Source organism: Hoplias malabaricus, chromosome 10 (genome assembly GCF_029633855.1).
Source record: "Hoplias malabaricus isolate fHopMal1 chromosome 10, fHopMal1.hap1, whole genome shotgun sequence".
NCBI lineage: Eukaryota > Metazoa > Chordata > Actinopteri > Characiformes > Erythrinidae > Hoplias > Hoplias malabaricus.
The window spans coordinates 43,501,980-43,528,809 of NC_089809.1; the positions used below are offsets into that span (position 1 = coordinate 43,501,980).

General features: G+C 46.3%; 1 protein-coding gene across 4 annotated transcripts in view; it reads right to left on the reverse strand.

The window, feature by feature from the left end:
- The window catches only part of sntg1 (syntrophin, gamma 1), a 105,660-nt gene extending 95,902 nt beyond the window's left edge, over positions 1-9,758 (reverse strand). For 3 of the 4 annotated variants that reach the window (XM_066683404.1, XM_066683406.1, XM_066683405.1), the window contains exon 1: positions 9,202-9,697. The gene's annotated coding sequence lies outside the window, so the exon portion shown is untranslated. Of the gene's footprint in view, positions 1-9,201 lie in introns of all 4 variants that reach the window. The other variant, XM_066683403.1, reaches the window with a different exon arrangement.
- Between the last annotated feature and the right edge of the window lie 17,072 nt (positions 9,759-26,830).

The following is a 26,830-nucleotide window of genomic DNA, read 5'->3' on the forward strand; positions in this document are numbered from 1 at the left end:
TCTACCAAGAAATCAATACAAACCAATTGCTAACAACTATCTGAGACAGACAACCGTTGTTGAAAATGAAAGAACTGGAGGGCAAAAAAACATTTGGGGGTGCTATAAAGTCTACATCAGTCACAAACTACACTGTACACACACAGCTCCTCGCTCCCTCTACAGTGAACTACATCAGTCACAAACTACACTGTACACACACAGCTCCTCGCTCCCTCTACAGTGAACTAAATCAGTCACAAACTACACTGTACACACACAGCTCCTCGCTCCCTCTACAGTGAACTACATCAGTCACAAACTACACTGTACACACACAGCTCCTCGCTCCCTCTACAGTGAACTACATCAGTCACAAACTACACTGTACACACACAGCTCCTCGCTCCCTCTACAGTGAACTACATCAGTCACAAACTACACTGTACACACACAGCTCCTCTCTCCCTCTACAGTGAACTACATCAGTCATAAACTACACTGTACACACACAGCTCCTCTCTCCCTCTACAGTGAACTACATCAGTCATAAACTACACTGTACACACACAGCTCCTCACTCCCTCTACAGTGAACTACATCAGTCACAAACTACACTGTACCCACACAGCTCCTTTCTCCCTCTACAGTGAACTACATCAGTCACAAACTACACTGTACCCACACAGCTCCTCGCTCCCTCTACAGTGAACTACATCAGTCATAAACTACACTGTACACACACAGCTCCTCTCTCCCTCTACAGTGAACTACATCAGTCACAAACTACACTGTACACACACAGCTCCTCTCTCCCTCTACAGTGAACTACATCAGTCATAAACTACACTGTAAACACACAGCTCCTTTCTCCCTCTACAGTGAACTACATCAGTCACAAACTACACTGTACACACACAGCTCCTTTCTCCCTCTACAGTGAACTACATCAGTCACAAACTACACTGTACCCACACAGCTCCTCGCTCCCTCTACAGTGAACTACATCAGTCACAAACTACTCTGTACACACACAGCTCCTCGCTCCCTCTACAGTGAACTACATCAGTCACAAACTACACTGTACACACACAGCTCCTTTCTCCCTCTACAGTGAACTACATCAGTCACAAACTACACTGTACCCACACAGCTCCTCGCTCCCTCTACAGTGAACTACATCAGTCACAAACTACACTGTACACACACAGCTCCTCTCTGCCTCTACAGTGAACTACATCAGTCATAAACTACACTGTACACACACAGCTCCTCACTCCCTCTACAGTGAACTACATCAGTCACAAACTACACTGTACACACACAGCTCCTTTCTCCCTCTACAGTGAACTACATCAGTCACAAACTACACTGTACCCACACAGCTCCTCGCTCCCTCTACAGTGAACTACATCAGTCACAAACTACACTGTACACACACAGCTCCTCACTCCCTCTACAGTGAACTACATCAGTCACAAACTACACTGTACCCACACAGCTCCTCGCTCCCTCTACAGTGAACTACATCAGTCACAAACTACACTGTACACACACAGCTCCTCGCTCCCTCTACAGTGAACTACATCAGTCACAAACTACACTGTACACACACAGCTCCTCGCTCCCTCTACATTGAACTACATCAGTCACAAACTACTCTGTACACACACAGCTCCTTTCTCCCTCTACAGTGAACTACATCAGTCATAAACTACACTGTACACACACAGCTCCTCGCTCCCTCTACATTGAACTACATCAGTCACAAACTACTCTGTACACACACAGCTCCTTTCTCCCTCTACATTGAACTACATCAGTCACAAACTACTCTGTACACACACAGCTCCTTTCTCCCTCTACAGTGAACTACATCAGTCATAAACTACACTGTAAACACACATAGGGACATTTTTTAAAACAGAGTGGAAAAACGGATCAAAGTAGGAACTGTGTATTTTTAGCACACTCTTAAAAATTAAAATAAAAAATATGAGATACAAAACATGAGTGAACCATTTTTGATTCCTTAAAGAATCATTTTTGCTGATATATTTAAATGGGTTAAGTATCTTAAAATAAAAGTGATGGGTTTTTAAACCTTTAAAAGGTTCTTCACACTCACACATCATGGAACCAAAAGCGTTTCTGCTATGGCATCACTAAAAGAACCCTTTGTAGCACTTTTATTTTTAAGAGCTTTGACACTTATAACTAATGTTTGAGTATGTAGGGTGTTGAATAGTTACAAGAGTACACAAACGTTCAGATTTATAAAGTATTTCCATACAGGCTGCAGTCTGTGTTTCTCATGTTACGCCACTAAAGGATGTTCCAGTGTGATGGATACCCCACATACAGCTGTGAAACGCAGCCTGTGTTCTGAGAGATTGGGAGGATGCTCCTTCTGTATGCTTTCCTTCATTTGCTTAGTCACAAATCACTAAACACACGTCACACAGGAAAAATCCAGCAATTATGGTGGAAAACAAAGCCTCCAGACTGGAGTTTGTTTTAAAAACAGATATTTGCACTCTCTCTGAAACAGCTCTTCCAATTCCTTCATTTATATTTTGGTGCAGGAGCCGGCAGAGGCGGAGCGTTTCCGGTGATGCCACCACACTGCCTTGACAGACAGTTTCATTTGAGAGAGCTGTCAGCTTGTACAGAGGAGTCTTCAGAGGAATGTCCTGCTGATGACCCAACCTTCGGAGGCTACAGTCTAGGCTTCTGGAACACAGCTATTTGATGTGGTGCTTGCTCCCAGGACCCGGCACTTCTCTGAAAATATAACCTCCTTAAAAATCCACTCTCACTCAGTTTACTGTGCTTTCCCGACACACAACTGTGGCTCCAGATTGAGACCAACGGCACCGGCACAATAAAACAGAACAATGACTGGTGCAGACTGTCAACCCATCAGCTTTAATCCATGGAATTTACTTCTCACTGTGATTGATTGATCTCAGAGCCAATAGGCTGCAGGAACCACACAAAACAAGTGTTACACCAGATACACAGACACTTCTGATTTCTGATCATCCAGAGATAGTTTGTGTACCTGTCATAGAAGAGCACTGTCATTAGAACAGGACGTCTGGGTCTAAATCCATGACCTATGGTGTCCGATCAGGGACGGAAGACTTTGAGAGCCAAATAAATTTAGATTCATTACAGAGAAAGTGTTAACCATTGTGTTAAATAATGTGAAATCTTTGTGTATTAAAAGTTCACAACACACAACTCTAACACTCATTGCATTTATGAGCATTTCAACACATTTGATATGTCTTTAAATGTCTGGATGTGTGCGGACACGGTCTGAGAGAAGAACCTGTGGCCTGGTTATTTAGTCAAATCATCAAAATAATAATTGCAAATGTTTTTTCCACTTTCGTCTGCTCCTGTGAGATGAACTGATCCGCAGAGTCAGCTTGACAGGTTTTATGCAAGTTGCCCTTCCTGATGCAACATTTCCATTCCACCAGGACTTGGGACCAGCACCAGGAGCACATTGACCAACGCAGTCCCCAGCTTCTGGAGAACACACCAAACTTCACACAGACAATGACCCGAGGCCAGGACCAAACCCCAACACGGTTGCACCACCGTGCTGCCACAGCAGCAAATATTTAAAAAAAATGAAAAAACGAAGTCCTTTCAAAGTATGCTTGTCAAAACATAGTTTACCCAACAGCTCCCGTTACACCAGAGTGCAATTAGCAAACTGCCAGGAGTGTGACATGTCATTGCACATGTGATGATGGTTCCTGAGGGTTTTCACCCCATTTCAATCATTTCACATCATTATCATGCAGTGACGCCTCAATGCTAGACGCTGCCCTGTTGCTGTACCACACAATGCTCTTCGTTGTTTCTCATTATTCAGCCCATCAGCAAGACCTGCAGTCCCACATCACTGCTCTAAACTGGATCCAGGCTATTTAACAGCATCAACTGCGCAGACCCAGTGTAAATGAGTGACTGGCATATTTATGACTCTGGCCCTGACCTGTTGTGCCTTGATGGATTGCTTTTAGAGAATAAGGGCTTCAAAGTACCTGGGAGGTGCCAGAGCAAATCAACCAAAAGTATCTCACCCACTGCGCCTCATTACGCCAACGAAGGAGGGTAATTACCGCTGCTAGTCAGGAACAGGACACTGAAGCAAGTGGCACCGCGAAGAAGAATGAAGTTCTATTCTGATTTGCTGCTTACAGGCCGCTACCCTCGATGCCCAGCGTTAAACGAGGACGCCCCATTAAAAATGGAATAAATTGAGTTGTGTTGACAAGAGACTAACTGGCACGTATTAGCAAGACATAATGAGAAGCAGTGAGGCGGGGAACGCCTGTCTTTGATGAGCGCTGTTATGAATATTTATATGGACCCAAGATTGTTTCTTGTGTGAATGTACGCTGAGCAAAGTCACAGAACAAACGCTGGCAGGACTGAACCTGCCACGCCGCATAAAAACAACGTCTACAAAATACACACATTACAAATTCAATTACTGCTTTAAGAGATAAATGTGAACACAGATTAGCGCCAAGACAATGTGTCAAGCGAACGTATACGTGACTACCTTTGTCTGGCGCGGCATTTATCAGTATCTGTGGAGAGCAGTCAAATAACAAACTAAAAAACTGTTTCCCTAGAGCTGTTGTTCAATAACGCTGACGCTGATAGCATTCAAGGTAAAAATTATTTCCACTACAGCGGTGCACGAAGGCCATTTAAACAGTGCAGGTGAAAATAAACCTTTGCATTCGCAAACGATATCAGAACGTAATCACACTCTCATTCACTTCGCTAAACAGTAACACCTCGCTGGGTACACAGATGCCATTCTCTATGGTATACTGCACCGCGGAGGGGAGGGAGGTGCTCCTCCGTCGTTACCTTTAGAAAAGCATGGTTCATTTTGTTCCACAGCTCCAGACTGTGAATGGCACAGCTGGGCTTTAAACCGGAATCAATGCCATACACCATGCCTCTCCTTTGTGGAGAACGACACTTTCTAATAGGCACAGCCTGGGGAAACTGTCCCAGCTTTTCACAGAGTTTCTCAGCAGGCTAATCCTCAATTCCAAAAGAGGACATGAAAGTGTACCATATGTCTGTTCATACACATTAACTAAAACATTATTCATTTTCCATTAGGTCTCACGGCTGATTGAGGGATGAACTAATACAAACTACAGCATTTAATTAGAAAAAGTGCTTCAGAGAATGTCGCTCACAACATGACTGGCCCACTGTAACCATGACAACATGATGACACTGTAACCATGATGACAAAGTAACACTGTAACCATGACAACGCAACACACACTGTAAAAAAGAATTAACAAAAAAAAAAAAAAAAACACTACTGTAACCATGACAACACCACATGCCCACTGTAAACATGACTACAAGATAGGCTCACTGTCAAAATGACAACAAAACACACCAAATGTAACCCAGTGAAAACAAAACACAACCATGATATGACGAACCTATTTTAACAAACGGATTACCTTTCCAAGTTTAACAAAGCTGAGCAGGAGCAGATTGGATTAAAATGAACATTAGCATCACCAGCAAGTCCCATCAACTCCACAACCAGCAAACAAAAAGTCACAGTACAAAACCCTAAAGTTTAATAAATCCGTACATTACTTACAAAGTGGAAAAAATATACGGCCTGTGACAGGTAAAAAACCCAACCTCAGGCAAAACCAAAAACCACAGCAGCAGGAAAAATCTCAAACACCCAGATAAAAAAAACACAGCCGGTAAAACACAAACCTCAAATCACAGGAGAAAATAATCCCAAACTAAGCCAGGAAAAAACCCAAACCCCATTGAGGAAAATCTGTAAGCCACTGTGGGGCAGAAAAACCCAGACCACAGCAGGAGAATCACAACCAATAAGTTGGAAAAACCGCAATCCACAGTGCGGGGGGGGGGGAAAGCCAAACATCAGCAGGTTAAAAAAACAACAACAACCCTAATCTGAAAAAATACACAAAAAATAAATAAATAAATAAATCAAACAAATAGATGTGGGACATAAATCACAGGACACAGACACGTGTAGATCTGCAGAATCTGTTATAGTGAGTTTTCATCATTTTTTAGAAAGATATACCATTATAGATAAATACTACCCAGCCCTAGTGAATAAAACCATATTTAAATATCATCTAAAAAGAGCCTCTTTCCACTGCGTTTCACAGAGAACGAAAAATTTAAAAATATGGCAAAACTATTTTTTTTGACAGTAAGAATAACCACAATAAGGTTTTCTCAGACTGCAACCTGAACAATGCTGCAGTGATGCTACATTTATATAATATAAAGTATGACATTTATTCAGCATTTAACATTCTGTGCTACACAACACAGGAACACAACGGGAATACACTCATTACACACTACAGTTAGTGCTGTTCAATTACTAATATTTACAAATTTCTCAGAAGTGTTCCGCCGTGAAATTTACAAAGTACTAATGATACCGCATTGTCCAGCTGTGAACAAAACTCAATAACTCTTACCATCTGTCTCTTCACATTATATAACGTGTGTGCCCTCTCTCCATATTAAATCAAATTCATTTGTATAGCACTTCTTACAACTGGTATCACACAGCAGCTTCACAGAAGCGATATGTACATTACATGTGTATTTATGGCAGTGCTAATGCTGCTAGGCCGCTGGGAGACAGAAAAACACACTGCTAACTGAAGATCTGACTCACACTCAATGCTCACCTGACCTTAGCACTGGCTCTCGGCAGAGTAGGAGAGTTGTGCGGCATTGACGTTCGCCGCCCAGCCATCTGGGAGGTGAATAATTGAGTAAGCTCAATAGGAGAGGGGAAGGAGTCCTCACTGTGGGAAATACTAAATGATGCGTCACTGCATGCAATGCCAGTGCACACAGGCCAACAACCTCATCAGATTGGAGAAAGAAATACAAAACACTCACAAAAACAAAATATGTTGTGACATAAACACAGTGGGCTTTTCACTTGACCAAATAAAAAAAAAAAAGAAAAACACTATTATAAGCACCACATATTGAAGTGGGAATATTCTCGCTCTTCTCCATGAGGGAACACAGTTCTGGGTCTTAATAAAGTGTTCTCCCCCTGTGTAAACGCCCGCTTTCAGCACCTGTTCCTTTAAATGATAATGAGCCGCTCGCTGTTCACCCCGACCCCGAGCGCACAGCAGTGAGGAGCGAGGAGCAGAAGCTCTGGTTTTTAGCCGTTTTCACTCTGTTCTCTTTCTTCTCCGTTTTTACTCAGTGCTCTTATTTCTCCGCGCTCGTTGTGTCCGTTTAGCTGCGTTTAACCTTGTCTTTGCTCTCTCACGTAAACACGGGTCCAGCGCTGTGATTGGACAGACTCAGACGAGGGAGAGGGGGCCATTCTAAAGTCGCTGCACTTGACATCAGAAGTAACTTGATTTATCCAATGTTTCCTGAATTAGGCAGCACACAGGAAACTGACTGGGCTCCAGATACACACATATGCATTGACAATGTTTTTTGTTTTTTTTTAATTGAATGTTCTACTTAAGACCTTTACTATTCATTAGGAATTAAGACAAATTTTTATTTAATTACCCTTCATGGTATTCAGTCTTAAAACATTTAAACCATCCACTACAGTGTAAATATCTTTGAATATGCTGGATGCTCTTGAGGAAACCAAGAAAGTAGTATGTACTTATTTCTGTGCTGTGGGATAGTAGTATACTCCACATGAAAGGCTTCCAAAATACAACTTTGCTTGGAGTCAGCATCATGCTAGATTAAACATTTGCCATATTAAGATGCCGCTTAAATAAATCTGCTCCTTGTGAGGAATGCTGCATGCTTCTTTTACTTTAAAAGCCTGAACACCAACATGCTCCCTTTTCATAAATCTGGAAAACCTGCCTCGCGGCTTATGCGATGCCTCCAGCCTCTAGACGAGAGCTGAGAGAACAGTGGGATGTTGCTTTAAGGTGAATCACCAGTATCCAGGACACACAGGGCTGCATGCCTCAGTGTGCTCAGAGAAAGGTGGCTGGGATCAACTTTGCCTGCGCAGTGCATCGATCAGAGCGTGCTGATGAATTCAAAGCCAGTGTTCGCTCTCTCAAACCCTACACTGTCTCATTCGTTTGCTGCTTAGTGGTGAGGATGCACTGGAAGGCTAGATCATTGGCATGGCTGTCGATAGAGTTAACATGATGAAACGTAGCCCAGCACACAGGCCAAAGCATACCCAGTGAACCTGGGGGATATTCCACAAGACAGCACATTATTGATCTGGAGGAAACGGCAAAATCAAAGGAGAATCTCTCTCTTAACAAGATTACCTAAGTGTAAATCAAACCTAAGAAGAAGAGAGAGATCTGGATGTCGTCACTCATACTTCAGCCTCCAGCTGTCAAGCTAACTCTTCCTCTGGGCTGGTTATTTTTAATGAATGTCCATCATCTTTATAGAAGCTTACATAAATAGCATGCAGGCCTAAAGGCTATTAATCCTGCTACATTAATGAGTAGCTCTGTCTCACTCACCTTGTTGTCCCTCACCTCTGGTTAGCATTCATAAGCCTACAGAAAAGTACAGTTAATAATCACTTAACATACCTCACTTGAAAACCTACCTGTAGTGCCAACGGGCAAATGTTATAGAGGGCATTTATTAAATACCATTCTACCAAGGCAGAGCTTCTTATGGTGTATATATTCTTAAAGGTGTATGGCTACTCTTTTAGGTTTAAGTTGTAATATAAAAAAATCGCCTTATCCTTCATATCTGTGTTAAAACTGTGTATAGTCTGTGAGGTGGATGCTGCGCTGGCACCATTTCACCTGACGGTAAACGGTCATCTATGCTAAGCTAATCTGACACAGCAGTACGCGCCGTTATTTCGGTTAAATTTGAAGGGAAAGTGTAACTAAGCTGACGTTTCTCAGGCGTGTTTGGGTCTTATGACTTCTCACAGTGGCGTTTAGCGATGTTTCGCTATAGTTTTTCCACAGAAAAGGCGGATAATGGCATTTCTCCGCGAGGGGGTGAGGAAAATCAGTGCCGTTTCCTCTCTGTGTAACTGCTGTCGAGCCACTCTTCCCTCACAGCTGTGTGTGGAGCTAAATTAGACCGGAATGAACTGTGGTGTGTTTGTTTAGAGATGTAAACACCAAGGAGCTGGGCTAACGTTAACGTTACCTCCTCTCCCGTTAACAGGTGGTGGTGTGCGGCTGGTTCCAGAAGACCACTGAATTTCTTTACTTCTTTCTTCCTTCTTTATTTATTCCATCTTCGGCTGTACTTGAATTTAGCGTTTTCAGCCCATGACACAAGCTTTACTCCGCATCCACACGGACACCGCTCCAGGTCTCTGCCTATCTCAGGTTAGGATGATATGTTGTGAAAGATAGGAGAAAAAGACGTTAGAATCGCCTTAAAGCGTTACATTTTGTGAGGAGAACGGCACTGCCGTCTATTCCCCTCGCCAGCATTCCTCCTCGCATCTCTCCATCACAGCGACAATCTCTCTCTCTCTCTCTCTCTCTCTCTCTCTCTCTCTCTCTCTCTGACTGAGTACCTCTCCCAATCCCTGTCTTGTATCAGAATCAAATATTTCGGATTAACTTAAGTCTCATTCTTGAGGGCAGTTTTCTGAATCTCTCCTTCAGTGCTGTAGATATTAGAGGTGGTAGCCTCCACGAGTTCTGCCGCGCAGTTTATTCCCCACCCGTTTTCCGCCAAGCCCCGCCCTCCTGCGCTGCGATTGGCTTACTGTCCGCGATCACTTGCACTTTTTTTCTCTGTTCGCCGAGTGGGCGTTTCTTTGACGTCATGGAAATGAAATAAATGCAAAGTAAAGAATCTCCTGCACGCCAATTAGAATGTTCGGTCTGCTGACACCTGATTGGCTGAATGCAGTGCAGCCGACGCATTCTTCGGAATTCACCAAAGAAGTGTCAGGAAAAATTAACTTAAACACAAATTAATGCAGTTACTCTGACCATTACTTTTGATGAAAAACAGGTGGAGGATAAGAGCCACACTATGATTCCTCGCTAATTTTGTGTCACCAAGAGAAGAAAACCGAAGCATTTCTATTTCATTCTTCTGCAAAAGTGCATTGTCAGAAAATTAGTAGAGGTGTTAATATTCATTCATTCATCCACCTTGTGTAAACACTTGTTAAAAGAGGTGGTGGGTCTAGACTCTGCCCAAAATCACTGGGCACCAGGCAGGAACACATCCTGTCACACCATCACCCAGTCATACACTTGCACCTGTGGACTGTTTTACACCATCACCCAGTTACACACTCATGCACTCACACCTGTGGAAGGTTTCACACCATCACCCAGTCACTCACTCATACACTCACACCTGTGGACGGTTTCACACCATCATCCAGTCATTCACTCATGCACTCACACCTGTGGAAGGTTTCACACCATCACCCAGTCACTCACTCATACACTCACACCTGTGGACGGTTTCACACCATCACCCAGTCACTCACTAAAACACTCACACCTGTGGACGATTTCACACCATCACCCAGTCACTCACTCATACACTCACACCTGTGGACGGTTTCAAACCATCACCCAGTCACTCACTCATACACTCACACCTGTGGACGGTTTCACACCATCACCCAGTCTCACACTCACTCACTCACACCTGTGGACAGTTTCACACCATCACCCAGTCACTCACTCATACACTCACACCTGTGGACGGTTTCACACCATCACCCAGTCACTCACTCATACACTCACACCTGTGGACGGTTTCACACCATCACCCAGTCACACACTCATGCACTCACACCTGTGGACAATTTCACACCATCACCCAGTCACTCACTCATACATTCACACCTGTGGACGGTTTCACACCATCACCCAGTCACACATTCACTTACTCACACCTGTGGACAGTTTCACATCATCACCCAGTCACACACTCATGCACTCACACCTGTGGACGGTTTCACACCATCACCCAGTAACACACTCATGCACTCACACCTGTGGAAGGTTTCACACCATCACCCAGTCACACACTCATGCACTCACACCTGTGGACGGTTTCACACCATCACCCAGTCACTCACTCACTCAATCACACCTGTGGATGGTTTCACACCATCACCCAGTCACACACTCATGCACACACACACTCATGCACTTACACCTGTGGACGGTTTCACACCATCACCCAGTCACACATTCACTCACTGACACCTGTGGACGGTTTCACACCATCACCCAGTCACACACTCACTCACTCACTCACTCACACATGTGGATGGTTTCACACCATCACCCAGTCACACATTCACTCACTCACACCTGTGGACGATTTCACACCATCACCCAGTCACTCACTCATACATTCACACCTGTGGACGGTTTCACACCATCACCGAGTCACACATTCACTTACTCACACCTGTGGACGGTTTCACATCATCACCCAGTCACACACTCATGCACTCACACCTGTGGACAGTTTCACACCATCACCCAGTCACACACTCATGCACTCACACCTGTGGACAGTTTCACACCATCACCCAGTCACACACTCATGCACTCACACCTGTGGAAGGTTTCACACCATCACCCAGTCACACTCATGCGCTCACACCTGTGGAAGGTTTTACACCATCACCCAGTCACACACTCATGCACTCACCCCTGTGGACGGTTTTACACCATAACCCCGTCACACACTCATGCACTCACACCTGTGGACGGTTTCACACCATCACCCAGTCACACACTCATGCACTCAGACCTGTGGACGGTTTCACACCATCACCCAGTCACTCACTCATACACTCACACCTGTGGACGGTTTCACACCTCACCCAGTCACACACTCATGCACTCACACTTGTGGACGGTTTCACACCATCACCCAGTCACTCACTCATGCACTCACACCTGTGGAAGGTTTCACACCATCACCCAGTCACTCACTCACTCACTCACTCACACCTGTGGAAGGTTTTACACCATAACCCCGTCACACACTCATGCACTCACACCTGTGGACGGTTTCACACCATCACCCAGTCACTCACTCATGCACTCACCTCTGTGGACGGTTTTACACCATAACCCCGTCACACACTCATGCACTCACACCTGTGGACGGTTTCACACCATCACCCAGTCACACACTCATGCACTCACACCTGTGGACAGTTTCACACCATCACCCAGTCACACACTCATGCACTCACACCTGTGGAAGGTTTCACACCATCACCCAGTCACACTCATGCGCTCACACCTGTGGAAGGTTTTACACCATCACCCAGTCACACACTCATGCACTCACCCCTGTGGACGGTTTTACACCATAACCCCGTCACACACTCATGCACTCACACCTGTGGACAATTTCACACCATCACCCAGTCACTCACTCATGCACTCACCCCTGTGGACGGTTTTACACCATAACCCCGTCACACACTCATGCACTCACACCTGTGGATGGTTTCACACCATCACCCAGTCACACACTCATGCACTCAGACCTGTGGATGGTTTCACACCATCACCCAGTCACACACTCATGCACTCAGACCTGTGGACGGTTTCACACCATCACCCAGTCACTCACTCATACACTCACACCTGTGGACGGTTTCACACCTCACCCAGTCACACACTCATGCACTCACACCTGTGGAAGGTTTCACACCATCACCCAGTCACACACTCATGCACTCACACCTGTGGACGGTTTCACACCATCACCCAGTCACTCACTCACTCAATCACACCTGTGGATGGTTTCACACCATCACCCAGTCACACACTCATGCACACACACACTCATGCACTTACACCTGTGGACGGTTTCACACCATCACCCAGTCACACATTCACTCACTGACACCTGTGGACGGTTTCACACCATCACCCAGTCACACACTCACTCACTCACTCACTCACACATGTGGATGGTTTCACACCATCACCCAGTCACACATTCACTCACTCACACCTGTGGGCGATTTCACACCATCACCCAGTCACTCACTCATACATTCACACCTGTGGACGGTTTCACACCATCACCGAGTCACACATTCACTTACTCACACCTGTGGACGGTTTCACATCATCACCCAGTCACACACTCATGCACTCACACCTGTGGACGGTTTCACACCATCACCCAGTCACACACTCATGCACTCACACCTGTGGACAGTTTCACACCATCACCCAGTCACACACTCATGCACTCACACCTGTGGACAGTTTCACACCATCACCCAGTCACACACTCATGCACTCACACCTGTGGAAGGTTTTACACCATCACCCAGTCACACACTCATGCACTCACCCCTGTGGACGGTTTTACACCATAACCCCGTCACACACTCATGCACTCACACCTGTGGACAATTTCACACCATCACCCAGTCACTCACTCATGCACTCACCCCTGTGGACGGTTTTACACCATAACCCCGTCACACACTCATGCACTCACACCTGTGGATGGTTTCACACCATCACCCAGTCACACACTCATGCACTCAGACCTGTGGATGGTTTCACACCATCACCCAGTCACACACTCATGCACTCAGACCTGTGGACGGTTTCACACCATCACCCAGTCACTCACTCATACACTCACACCTGTGGACGGTTTCACACCTCACCCAGTCACACACTCATGCACTCACACCTGTGGACGGTTTCACACCATCACCCAGTCACTCACTCATGCACTCACCCCTGTGGACGGTTTTACACCATAACCCCGTCACACACTCATGCACTCACACCTGTGGACGGTTTCACACCATCACCCAGTCACACACTCATGCACTCAGACCTGTGGACGGTTTCACACCATCACCCAGTCACTCACTCATACACTCACACCTGTGGACGGTTTCACACCTCACCCAGTCACACACTCATGCACTCACACCTGTGGACGGTTTCACACCATCACCCAGTCACTCACTCATGCACTCACACCTGTCGAAGGTTTCACACCATCACCCAGTCACTCACTCACACCTGTGGAAGGTTTTACACCATAACCCCGTCACACACTCATGCACTCACACCTGTGGACGGTTTTACACCATAACCCCGTCACACACTCATGCACTCACACCTGTGGATGGTTTCACACCATCACCCAGTCACACACTCATGCACTCAGACCTGTGGACGGTTTCACACCATCACCCAGTCACTCACTCATGCACTCACCCCTGTGGACGGTTTTACACCATAACCCCGTCACACACTCATGCACTCACACCTGTGGACGGTTTTACACCATAACCCCGTCACACACTCATGCACTCACACCTGTGGACGGTTTCACACCATCACCCAGTCACACACTCATGCACTCACCCCTGTGGACGGTTTTACACCATAACCCCGTCACACACTCATGCACTCACACCTGTGGACGGTTTCACACCATCACCCAGTCACACACTCATGCACTCAGACCTGTGGACGGTTTCACACCATCACCCAGTCACTCACTCATACACTCACACCTGTGGACGGTTTCACACCTCACCCAGTCACACACTCATGCACTCACACCTGTGGACGGTTTCACACCATCACCCAGTCACTCACTCATGCACTCACCCCTGTGGACGGTTTTACACCATAACCCCGTCACACACTCATGCACTCACACCTGTGGACGGTTTCACACCATCACCCAGTCACACACTCATGCACTCAGACCTGTGGACGGTTTCACACCATCACCCAGTCACTCACTCATACACTCACACCTGTGGACGGTTTCACACCTCACCCAGTCTCACACACATGCATTCACACCTGTGGACGGTTTCACACCATCATCCAGTCACTCACTCATGCACTCACACCTGTGGAAGGTTTCACACCATCACCCAGTCACTCACTCACTCACTCACTCACTCACTCACACCTGTGGATGGTTTTACACCATCACCCAGTCACACACTCATGCACTCACACCTGTGGAAGGGTTCACACCATCACCCAGTCACACACTCATGCACTCACACCTGTGAAAGGTTTTACACCATCACCCAGTCACACACTCATGCACTCACACCTGTGAAAGGTTTTACACCATCACCCAGTCACACACTCATGCACTCACACCTGTGGACAGTTTCACACCATCACCCAGTCACACACTCATGCAGTCACACCTGTGGACGGTTTCACACCATCACCCAGTCACACAATCATGCACTCAGACCTGTGGACGGTTTCACACCATCACCCAGTCACACACTCATGCACTCACACCTGTGGACGGTTTCACACCATCACCCAGTCACTCACTCATGCACTCACACCTGTGGAAGGTTTCACACCATCACCCAGTCACTCACTCATGCACTCACCCCTGTGGACGGTTTTACACCATAACCCCGTCACACACTCATGCACTCACACCTGTGGACGGTTTCACACCTCACCCAGTCACACACTCATGCACTCACACCTGTGGACGGTTTCACACCATCACCCAGTCACTCACTCATGCACTCACCCCTGTGGACGGTTTTACACCATAACCCCGTCACACACTCATGCACTCACACCTGTGGACGGTTTCACACCATCACCCAGTCACACACTCATGCACTCAGACCTGTGGACGGTTTCACACCATCACCCAGTCACTCACTCATACACTCACACCTGTGGACGGTTTCACACCTCACCCAGTCACACACTCATGCACTCACACCTGTGGACGGTTTCACACCATCACCCAGTCACTCACTCATGCACTCACACCTGTCGAAGGTTTCACACCATCACCCAGTCACTCACTCACACCTGTGGAAGGTTTTACACCATAACCCCGTCACACACTCATGCACTCACACCTGTGGACGGTTTTACACCATAACCCCGTCACACACTCATGCACTCACACCTGTGGATGGTTTCACACCATCACCCAGTCACACACTCATGCACTCAGACCTGTGGACGGTTTCACACCATCACCCAGTCACTCACTCATGCACTCACCCCTGTGGACGGTTTTACACCATAACCCCGTCACACACTCATGCACTCACACCTGTGGACGGTTTTACACCATAACCCCGTCACACACTCATGCACTCACACCTGTGGACGGTTTCACACCATCACCCAGTCACACACTCATGCACTCAGACCTGTGGACGGTTTCACACCATCACCCAGTCACTCACTCATGCACTCACCCCTGTGGACGGTTTTACACCATAACCCCGTAACACACTCATGCACTCAGACCTGTGGACGGTTTCACACCATCACCCAGTCACTCACTCATACACTCACACCTGTGGACGGTTTCACACCTCACCCAGTCACACACTCATGCACTCACACCTGTGGACGGTTTCACACCATCACCCAGTCACTCACTCATGCACTCACACCTGTGGAAGGTTTCACACCATCACCCAGTCACTCACTCACTCACTCACTCACTCACACCTGTGGAAGGTTTTACACCATAACCCAGTCACACACTCATGCACTCACACCTGTGGACGGTTTCACACCATCATCCAGTCACACACTCATGCACTCAGACCTGTGGACGGTTTCACACCATCACCCAGTCACTCACTCATGCACTCACCCCTGTGGACGGTTTTACACCATCACCCAGTCACACACTCATGCACTCACACCTGTGGACGGTTTCACACCATCACCCAGTCACTCACTCATGCACTCACACCTGTGGAAGGTTTCACACCATCACCCAGTCACTCACTCACTCACTCACTCACACCTGTGGACGGTTTTACACCATAACCCCGTCACACACTCATGCACTCACACCTGTGGACGGTTTCACACCATCACCCAGTCACACACTCATGCACTCAGACCTGTGGACGGTTTCACACCATCACCCAGACACTCACTCATACACTCACACCTGTGGACGGTTTCACACCTCACCCAGTCACACACTCATGCACTCACACCTGTGGACGGTTTCACACCATCACCCAGTCACACACTCATGCACTCGCACCTGTGGAAGGTTTCACACCATCACCCAGTCGCACACTCATGCACTCACACCTGTGGAAGGTTTCACACCATCACCCAGTCACTCACTCACTCGCACCTGTGGAAGGTTTCACACCATCACCCAGTCGCACACTGATGCACTCACACCTGTGGATGGTTTCACACCATCACCCAGTCACACACTCATGCACACACACACTCATGCACTTACACCTGTGGACGGTTTCACACCATCATCCAGTCACACACTCACTCACTCACTCACACCTGTGGATGGTTTCACACAGTTATACACATTCACACAGTGGTAAGTCACCAGGATAATACTCGCTGACAGCTAAAGTCACCCTGTTGTGTCTCAGCAGTTTCTTCTGCAGTGAGGATGATTAATCTACATTTTAAACAAGAGAAAAACAATCCAACATTGTGTTTGTCAAGCAGCGATTTCTTTGGTTTCTTCATCTATAAATGAACAAGGACTGAGTCAACATATTGTTTTTTGCCCTGAGTAGTTTCCCTGGATACCAGGCCCATACATCACTGAAGTCTGATGAGGTTCTTCACATCTCCAACTGGTTCTAACAACCTGTGACAGTCTGTCAGAAACACCTCATCATTCGTTTTTACAGAAAACCTCTCATTGGCATCCGCAAATCACCCTGCATCTCTGACACTTTGGATTCTGCACACTTCCCCACATACAGCAGGAAGTGTCTCTGTCACAGCTCCAGGGTCCTGGAGTTTGTGGGTTCGAGTCCTGCTCGAGGTGACTGTCTGTAAGGAGTGTGGTGTGTTCTCCATGTGTCTGTGTAGGTTTCCTCCGGGTGACTGTCTGTGAGGAGTGTGGTGTGTTCTCCCTGTGTCTGCGTGGGTTTCCTCCGGGTGACTGTCTGTGAGGAGTGTGGTGTGTTCTCCCTGTGTCTGTGTAGGTTTCCTCCGGGTGACTGTCTGTGAGGAGTGTGGTGTGTTCTCCCTGTGTCTGTGTAGGTTTCCTCCGGGTGACTGTCTGTGAGGAGTGTGGTGTGTTCTCCATGTGTCTGTGTAGGTTTCCTCCGGGTGACTGTCTGTGAGGAGTGTGGTGTGTTCTCCCTGTGTCTGCGTGGGTTTCCTCCGGGTGACTGTCTGTGAGGAGTGTGGTGTGTTCTCCCTGTGTCTGTGTAGGTTTCCTCCGGGTGACTGTCTGTGAGGAGTGTGGTGTGTTCTCCCTGTGTCTGCGTAGGTTTCCTCCGGGTGACTGTCTGTGAGGAGTGTGGTGTGTTCTCCCTGTGTCCGTGTAGGTTTCCTCCGGGTGACTGTCTGTGAGGAGTGTGGTGTGTTCTCCCTGTGTCCGTGTAGGTTTCCTCCGGGTGACTGTCTGTGAGGAGTGTGGTGTGTTCTACCTGTGTCTGTGTGGGTTTCCTCCGGGTGCTCCGGTTTCCTCCCACACTCCAAAAACACACGTTGGTAGGTGGATTGGAGACTCAAAAGTGTCTGTAGGTGTGAGTGTGTGAGTGAATGTGTGAGTGTGTGTCACCCTGTGAAGGACTGGCGCCCCCTCCAGGGTGTGCTCTCACCTTGCGCCCAGGGTAGGCTCCGGACCCACCACCGCCCTGAACTGGATAAGAGTTTTAGACAATGAATGAATGAATTAATATTTCAAACTGCCTCCCACACATTTCTCATATTATGGTAACTGTTTTATAATAATAAAATTGAAAATAGTAATTTAATTAAACAAAATATTAACCTTAAAAAGCAGTGTCACTGTGCTCTGTTCCCGACTCTGACACTGCTTCCATCTGTAACTGGTCTAAACCCACACTCACACGGACTTTTGGACACAGTATTGTCCCCAAGAACAGAACAAACCCATCACAGTCTTCTGCAGCTTTTTCCTGATGGAGCTCAGAACCAACGCAGCGCCCAATAAACTCTTCACTCTCCACACGGCTTCATTTGTAGGTTATTTTTATTGAATAATGTGTGTTTAATTCTATGCAACATTTACCCTGAATGACAAACACGTTGGAATATGATTGAATTCTGAAATACAATTAATCATTACACAAAAAAATACTTTAAAATATATTTTTACACCTAATAAATATACCATACCGCTCTCTGTATTTTTACAGTTATATTCTGTAGTCCACCTTTTGCTCTGCATACTTTGTTAGACCCCTTCACCCTGCTCTTCAGAGCTCAGGACAAGCAGCTATTTGTTGTTTAATGCAATTGAGCGAAGTGCCTCCAAAAAAGAGAGGGTGGAAATTTTTGTTTTACTAACTCTCACAATGTACCCACTGAATTAGCCATCAACACAACATCTGTGTGGGATTTGACAGGACACACCACTGCTCAAGATTTTGGTCAGTGGACTATTCTCAGTGCAGCACTGAGGGGTTTAAAAACTCCAGCAGCACTGCTGTGTCTGATCCACTCTACACCAGCACAACACACACTAACACACCACCACCACGTCAGTGTCACTGCAGCGCTGAGAATGATCCACCACCACATCACACCTGCTCTGTGGGGGTCCTGAGCACTGAGGAACAGGGGGGAGAGGGGGGTAACAAAGAATGCAGAGCCACAGATGGACTGCTTCCTGTAAGTGTAGGACTACAGAGTGTACAGAGTGTTTAAAATCTGTCGAGTAAAATTGGAGAGTAAGTGCAGAAACAAGGAGGTGGCATTAATGTTATGGTTGATTGGTGCATAGCGGCTGTAGCGCAGTTAGCAGAGAGGCTAGTGGGAGTTCTGAAATGACTCTCCCTATGAATGAGAATAAAGGCAGCTGAACACTGAGCTCTCACGGTGTGAAAGAAATCAATGGCAAAGCAACACTGGGAACGCATTTGCAAACAAGAGGGTTCAAGAACACTGCAGTGGAGCTGACGAACTCAGAACAGCATATTCCTCCTTCCATCAGAGGATAGAGCCCCTCCATTCAGCTCTGGTGTTTATGAACTTTGTAATGCCACTGGCAGCAGCAATAACAGCACAATAAACGGCAGCAGTTCATTTGTAGAATATTGAATGAAAGCACTACTACATAGAACTGTCAGAACCCTACTATCAATTTATTACATTTCCTGTCTTCAGGAAATAACCAACTGAGGCTTTTCCACAGCATGGTCCCCACTCTGCCCTGCTACACTTTACTCTGCTCTTTCACTCCTCCACCAGGTGAATCAGGTCCTGGTTCTGGAAGCGGGTTCTTGTTTAGTGGCTGTTCTCTCGTGGTTCAGAGCGAGTCGAGTAGGGACTAAACCGTGGCGTGTAAACCTTGCAGAGCGCTGATCGTCCAGAGAGAGTCGTCACTCTACGCCACGCAACGCAGACGACCAGCACCAACTCTCCATCTGTAAAATCTCCAGCTGCAGCAGAGATCACGTTTGTTTTTATCCGACTCACGACGGCAGCTCGTAAAATGACGCCGTGGTCTTTTGAAGAGGTTCGAACGCTCTTTGGATCGGTGGCCGACAAAAGAATCCAGCGAGAGCTGGACGCTGCAACAAGGAAGGAACAAACTCTACTGATCTGTCTGAACTGATGACGGAGCTGTGTTCAGTCCCAAACAACAACAACACGCCGATACACCATGAGTAAACACCGCTTAACGTTACCGCCGCCGCTGTTGTGGTTTCCAAAGCCCTCTGTTCCCCTCAGAGACAGGGTTTTGCAATGTCACTAGCTACATTTCATGGGGGAGCTGTGGGAGTGAAAACACGGGACCAAACAATGAGTAGAGTCCAGTAGAGTAGGTACCTTGCAGTGGAGAAGCGCCATACATTGCCAGATCTGTGTGGACAACTGTAACACTGGGGAAGAGATTTGGATGTAAATGGAAGAGGTTAATTTACAAAATGCCTGGCTGCTTCTACTCAGCCACAGCTCCATCTTCTATGAGCCAAACGTCAGGTGTGTTGTGGAACAAATCTGTGCCAATCCGACATGTTCCAAGTCTGGCCCACACAACACTCACCAGTGGCGTAACTGAGGCGTCAGAGACAAACGCGAGACAGATTTGGCCCAAATGCGCCTGCTATTTAGTACATTAAAATATACTAATGTTACCTCTAATGGAAGAGTCAGTATCAGACAAACACACTGAGAAGCTGCGGGAAATGTGTACGCAGAAGAGACAGAGGAAACTGTAGACACAGGTGAACCAGAGGTGACAGCGATAGCTGAGAAAGCTTCCTTTGTGGATTTCCCCTCAGTTTTCAGTCTTGTTTGTGACAGTCACATAAATACACTGAACAATCTGTGGATTAGGAACTCCTACCTTCACTCCACTAACTGTCCATTTTATCAGCTCCACTGTCCACTCCGATCACTCTTCAGTGATCTTCAGTTACAGACTGTAGTCTGTCTGTTGCTCTGCATACTTTCTCATCCCCCTCTCCCCCCTGTTCCTCAGCGCTCAGGACCCCCACAGAGCAGGTGTGATGTGGTGGTGGATCATTCTCAGCGCTGCAGTGACACTGACGTGGTGGTGGTGTGTTAGTGTGTGTTGTTCTGGTGTAGAGTGGATCAGACACAGCAGTGCTGCTGGAGTTTTTAAACTCCTCAGTGTCTGGACCGAGAACAGTCCACCGACCAAAAACATCCAGCCGACAGCGTCCTGTGTCACTGATGAACGACTAGAGGACGAGCGACACACACTGTGCAGCGACAGATGAGCTACTGTCTCTGACTCTACATCTACAAGGTGGACCAACGAGGGAGGAGTGTCTCACAGAGTGGACAGAGAGTGGACACAGGGTTTAAAAACTCCAGCAGCACTGCTGTGTCTGATCCACTCTACACCAGCACAACACACACTAACACACCACCACCACGTCAGTGTCACTGCAGCGCTGAGAATGATCCACCACCACATCACACCTGACGTCTTATAAAGCTCTAGTGTAAGTAAATGGGTAAAAAAACAATGTGTCTCAGTCCAATACACTAGGTTTTCTCTCTCTGCCATCTGGAGCTGTTTCCAAACATTGAAAATCATGAAAATACATGAGGATGTTGCTTTATTCCTGCTTCATAAGTGGATAATATCGACTTATTTTTGATTTTTCAGGTGGAATAGACTCAGAACTGCTTGACTGTATTTTATAAAAAATATAGATAAATTTGAAACAAACTCCAAAAACCTCAGGACGGACGTGAGCTTCCCGCTGTGCTCCTTCAGCTTTCCTTTTACTGACACTGTTTAAGAGTTTGGGAACTGAGGAGACTCAGCGCTGCATTAGCCCCCTCTCTCCTCTAGAGACTGACCCTTTACTGGACACTCCTTTATCCCAGTAATACTCTACTGTATATAGTGGAATCCTCCAGAACGGTGGAACTGAAATATTCAATAAACTCTTCGCTCTTGTTTCTCCTTTATCCTAAGTTTTTTGGAGCATGTTGCAGGCGTCAGATTCTAAATGAATATAAATTTATAAAATACAATAGAGTTGTTCAGAGACAATAACATTGTTTAGCTTTTGTGATTAAATAATGATTCAGGAAAATCAACAAAGCACAGCTTCCTGTTTTTACTGTTTATAAAATGTCCAAACTTTCTGTAAATGAGGGTTTACAAAGTTCTCAGGGATCTTCAGCTGTGGATCTCGCGCCTGAATCTGAGACTGACGTACGGTATTTGAATTGATTTGAATTGATAATGAAGGTGAGCTCTGTCCTGAAAACGACCCCCAAAATTAGCATTTTTAATCGCAGGTGGGAAACGCTTCACTGCTGTGGACACAATACAGTAGTCTACGGAATCAAATGCTTACATTATACAGACGTTCTGCTGCCCACACACTCACAGGGAAGATGCAGAAACAGTTTCAGGACGTCGTCATTGTGCGCTGACTGAAAAACGCCCTTGCTGTAATTCAGCATGGAACAAAGCATGCTCGCCTCCTTCTGCAGTAATTGGGTTTGGAGATAAGAACTCGAGCTCGCGGTGAACGGTCTCCTACTGCAGGGAGATAGAAGATCTGCTTAGCGTGTGCCATTTTAATTATTGAGCTTTCTACGTCTGTGTGAGGTGCACATTGTCTTTACAACACCCCTCACTCCAGACATGGTTCATTCTACACTTCTATGACCCTGTCCTTAAACGGTGGACTCTTTATTGGACCCGTGTGTGACCTTTAGAATTAGAAGGACCATATTGATCAGGTGGATGGGTAAAGCTCATGAACAGAAGAAGATTTTTGAAGTGTGTGTGGCGTGTTTGTGTGGTGGTGTATGGTGTGGTGTGGTGGAGTCCTCTTAAAGGCCCTTAACCCAGACGCTGGTAAATGATCTGTGCAAGTGCTTCTCGATCTTAGTGCAACGTCTTTTAATGCCGGGATCACACTACACAAATTGGAACGACTGTGTCGTATCCAACAAATCCCAGGCATCGGAACCGGATCTGAGCGTCGTGGATGAGGAGCGGTCGTGGAGTGAGACGTGATCATAGATCAGCAACGTGTGACGCCCCACGACTCCCCGAGGAAAAGTGGAGTGTGTTAGAGTTGGATCTTTTGGCTCAGTCTGACGTTTCCTACGCCGTGTTCCTGACGATGACCAATAGGAGGCAGAGCTATGTCCGGAGCACATCTGTAAACACGGAGAAGAGAGAGAGGGAGGCTCTGCTGCAGCTGTCAGTGGAACAACCGAACTGAGGACACACTCTGGACGTGTAATACACTCCCTCAGGTTCTCTTTGTAGGAGACAGTCCACACCGTGCTCTCCGTAATACCCAGGAACCGCCCACTATCACTTTTACTTCTTCTTCTTCTTCAGAACAAAACCTCCTGATCTGCTCCAAATGCTGTGATCTTCAAATCTAAGAACATCTCCTCAGCCTTTGCTTGAACATCGAACTACTGCATCACAGGGAGGACCCATCCTCCTCGGGTCAAAACCATTTCGTGAATTCTGAATGTATGTGATACATTAACACACAGAGGATTAAACCTGTAGGAGTGTAGTGAATGGAGGGCAGATAACTGGTCTCAGCAGGACAAGACCACCCTCAAAACCTGGAATCTCCCCAGCGTCAACAATCCTGAGTGATCCGGACAACAGCACCAGCATCGCAGTTTACCACAAACCCCTCGGTCTGGTAACCCCTGGGTCTACAGCCTTTATCTGAGAGGGAAAAGAACTACTAAAAGCTACACTAAACCAGTGTGTGTTCAGCTGGGAGTTGTGTTATAAAATAAAAAAACGGAGGGAAAGACAAAGCCCTGGGGAAAGGGTTAGGGTGTGTTTCTCTGCAGGGTGTCCTCAGGGTGTCCTCAGGCTCCACTGAATCCTCCTGTGTTTTCTGAGCTGAAAGAGAGTGGGAGGCTGGAGACAGGGTTGGGTCAGAGCTTTAATAACAATATTTATCACAATATAAAATGTTTCAATAACGATCTTTAAACACTTTCAGTATTTCACTAGACATTATTTACAGCATCTGTCACTGACTGACGGTCATTAGAGGGCGCTGTCGTCACAACAACACAAACAAGTTAGTTTAAAAATATTAATATTGACATATAGTATACGTGTATTCCTATAGATGCAGCAGTAAAATACTGCATTCATAAAGATATGGAACAACATTTGATTAACATTAGAGAGTGAGGCTGTGTCCCAAACCACACACTACTTTACACACTACACTACAGAGACACTGCTGAGGGCGGTGTATATATTCACACTATAGACCTTTACACACTACACTACAGAGACGCTGCTGAGGGCGGTGTATATATTCACACTATAGACCTTTACACACTACACTACAGAGACACTGCTGAGGGCGGTGTATATATTCACACTATAGACCTTTACACACTACACTACAGAGACACTGCTGAGGGCGGTGTATATATTCACACTATAGACCTTTACACACTACACTACAGAGACGCTGCTGAGGGAAGTGTATATATTCACACTATAGACCTTTACACGCTACACTACAGAGACACTGCTGAGGGCGGTGTATATATTCACACTATAGACCTTTACACACTACACTACAGAGACACTGCTGAGGGCGGTGTATATATTCACACTATAGACCTTTACACACTACACTACAGAGACGCTGCTGAGGGAAGTGTATATATTCACACTATAGACCTTTACACACTACACTACAGAGACGCTGCTGAGGGAAGTGTATATATTCACACTATAGACCTTTACACACTACACTACAGAGACACTGCTGAGGGAAGTGTATATATTCACACTATAGACCTTTACACACTACACTACAGAGACACTGCTGAGGGCGGTGTATATATTCACACTATAGACCTTTACACACTACACTACAGAGACGCTGCTGAGGGAAGTGTATATATTCACACTATAGACCTTTACACACTACACTACAGAGACACTGCTGAGGGAGGTGGATATATTCACACTATAGACCTTTACACACTACACTACAGAGACACTGCTGAGGGCGGTGTATATATTCACACTATAGACCTTTACACACTACACTACAGAGACGCTGCTGAGGGCGGTGTATATATTCACACTATAGACCTTTACACACTACACTACAGAGACGCTGCTGAGGGAGGTGTATATATTCACACTATAGACCTTTACACACTACACTACAGAGACACTGCTGAGGGCGGTGTATATATTCACACTATAGACCTTTACACACTACACTACAGAGACGCTGCTGAGGGAAGTGTATATATTCACACTATAGACCTTTACACACTACACTACAGAGACACTGCTGAGGGAGGTGTATATATTCACACTATAGACCTTTACACACTACACTACAGAGACGCTGCTGAGGGCGGTGTATATATTCACACTATAGACCTTTACACACTACACTACAGAGACGCTGCTGAGGGCGGTGTATATATTCACACTATAGACCTTTACACACTACACTACAGAGACGCTGCTGAGGGCGGTGTATATATTCACACTATAGACCTTTACACACTACACTACAGAGACGCTGCTGAGGGAGGTGTATATATTCACACTATAGACCTTTACACACTACACTACAGAGACACTGCTGAGGGCGGTGTATATATTCACACTATAGACCTTTACACACTACACTACAGAGACACTGCTGAGGGAAGTGTATATATTCACACTATAGACCTTTACACACTACACTACAGAGACACTGCTGAGGGAGGTGTATATATTCACACTATAGACCTTTACACACTACACTACAGAGACACTGCTGAGGGTGGTGTATATATTCACACTATAGACCTTTACACACTACACTACAGAGACACTGCTGAGGGAAGTGTATATATTCACACTATAGACCTTTACACACTACACTACAGAGACACTGCTGAGGGAAGTGTATATATTCACACTATAGACCTTTACACACTACACTACAGAGACACTGCTGAGGGCGGTGTATATATTCACACTATAGACCTTTACACACTACACTACAGAGACACTGCTGAGGGAAGTGTATATATTCACACTATAGACCTTTACACACTACACTACAGAGACACTGCTGAGGGCGGTGTATATATTCACACTATAGACCTTTACACACTACACTACAGAGACGCTGCTGAGGGCGGTGTATATATTCACACTATAGACCTTTACACACTACACTACAGAGACACTGCTGAGGGCGGTGTATATATTCACACTATAGACCTTTACACACTACACTACAGAGACACTGCTGAGGGAAGTGTATATATTCACACTATAGACCTTTACACACTACACTACAGAGACGCTGCTG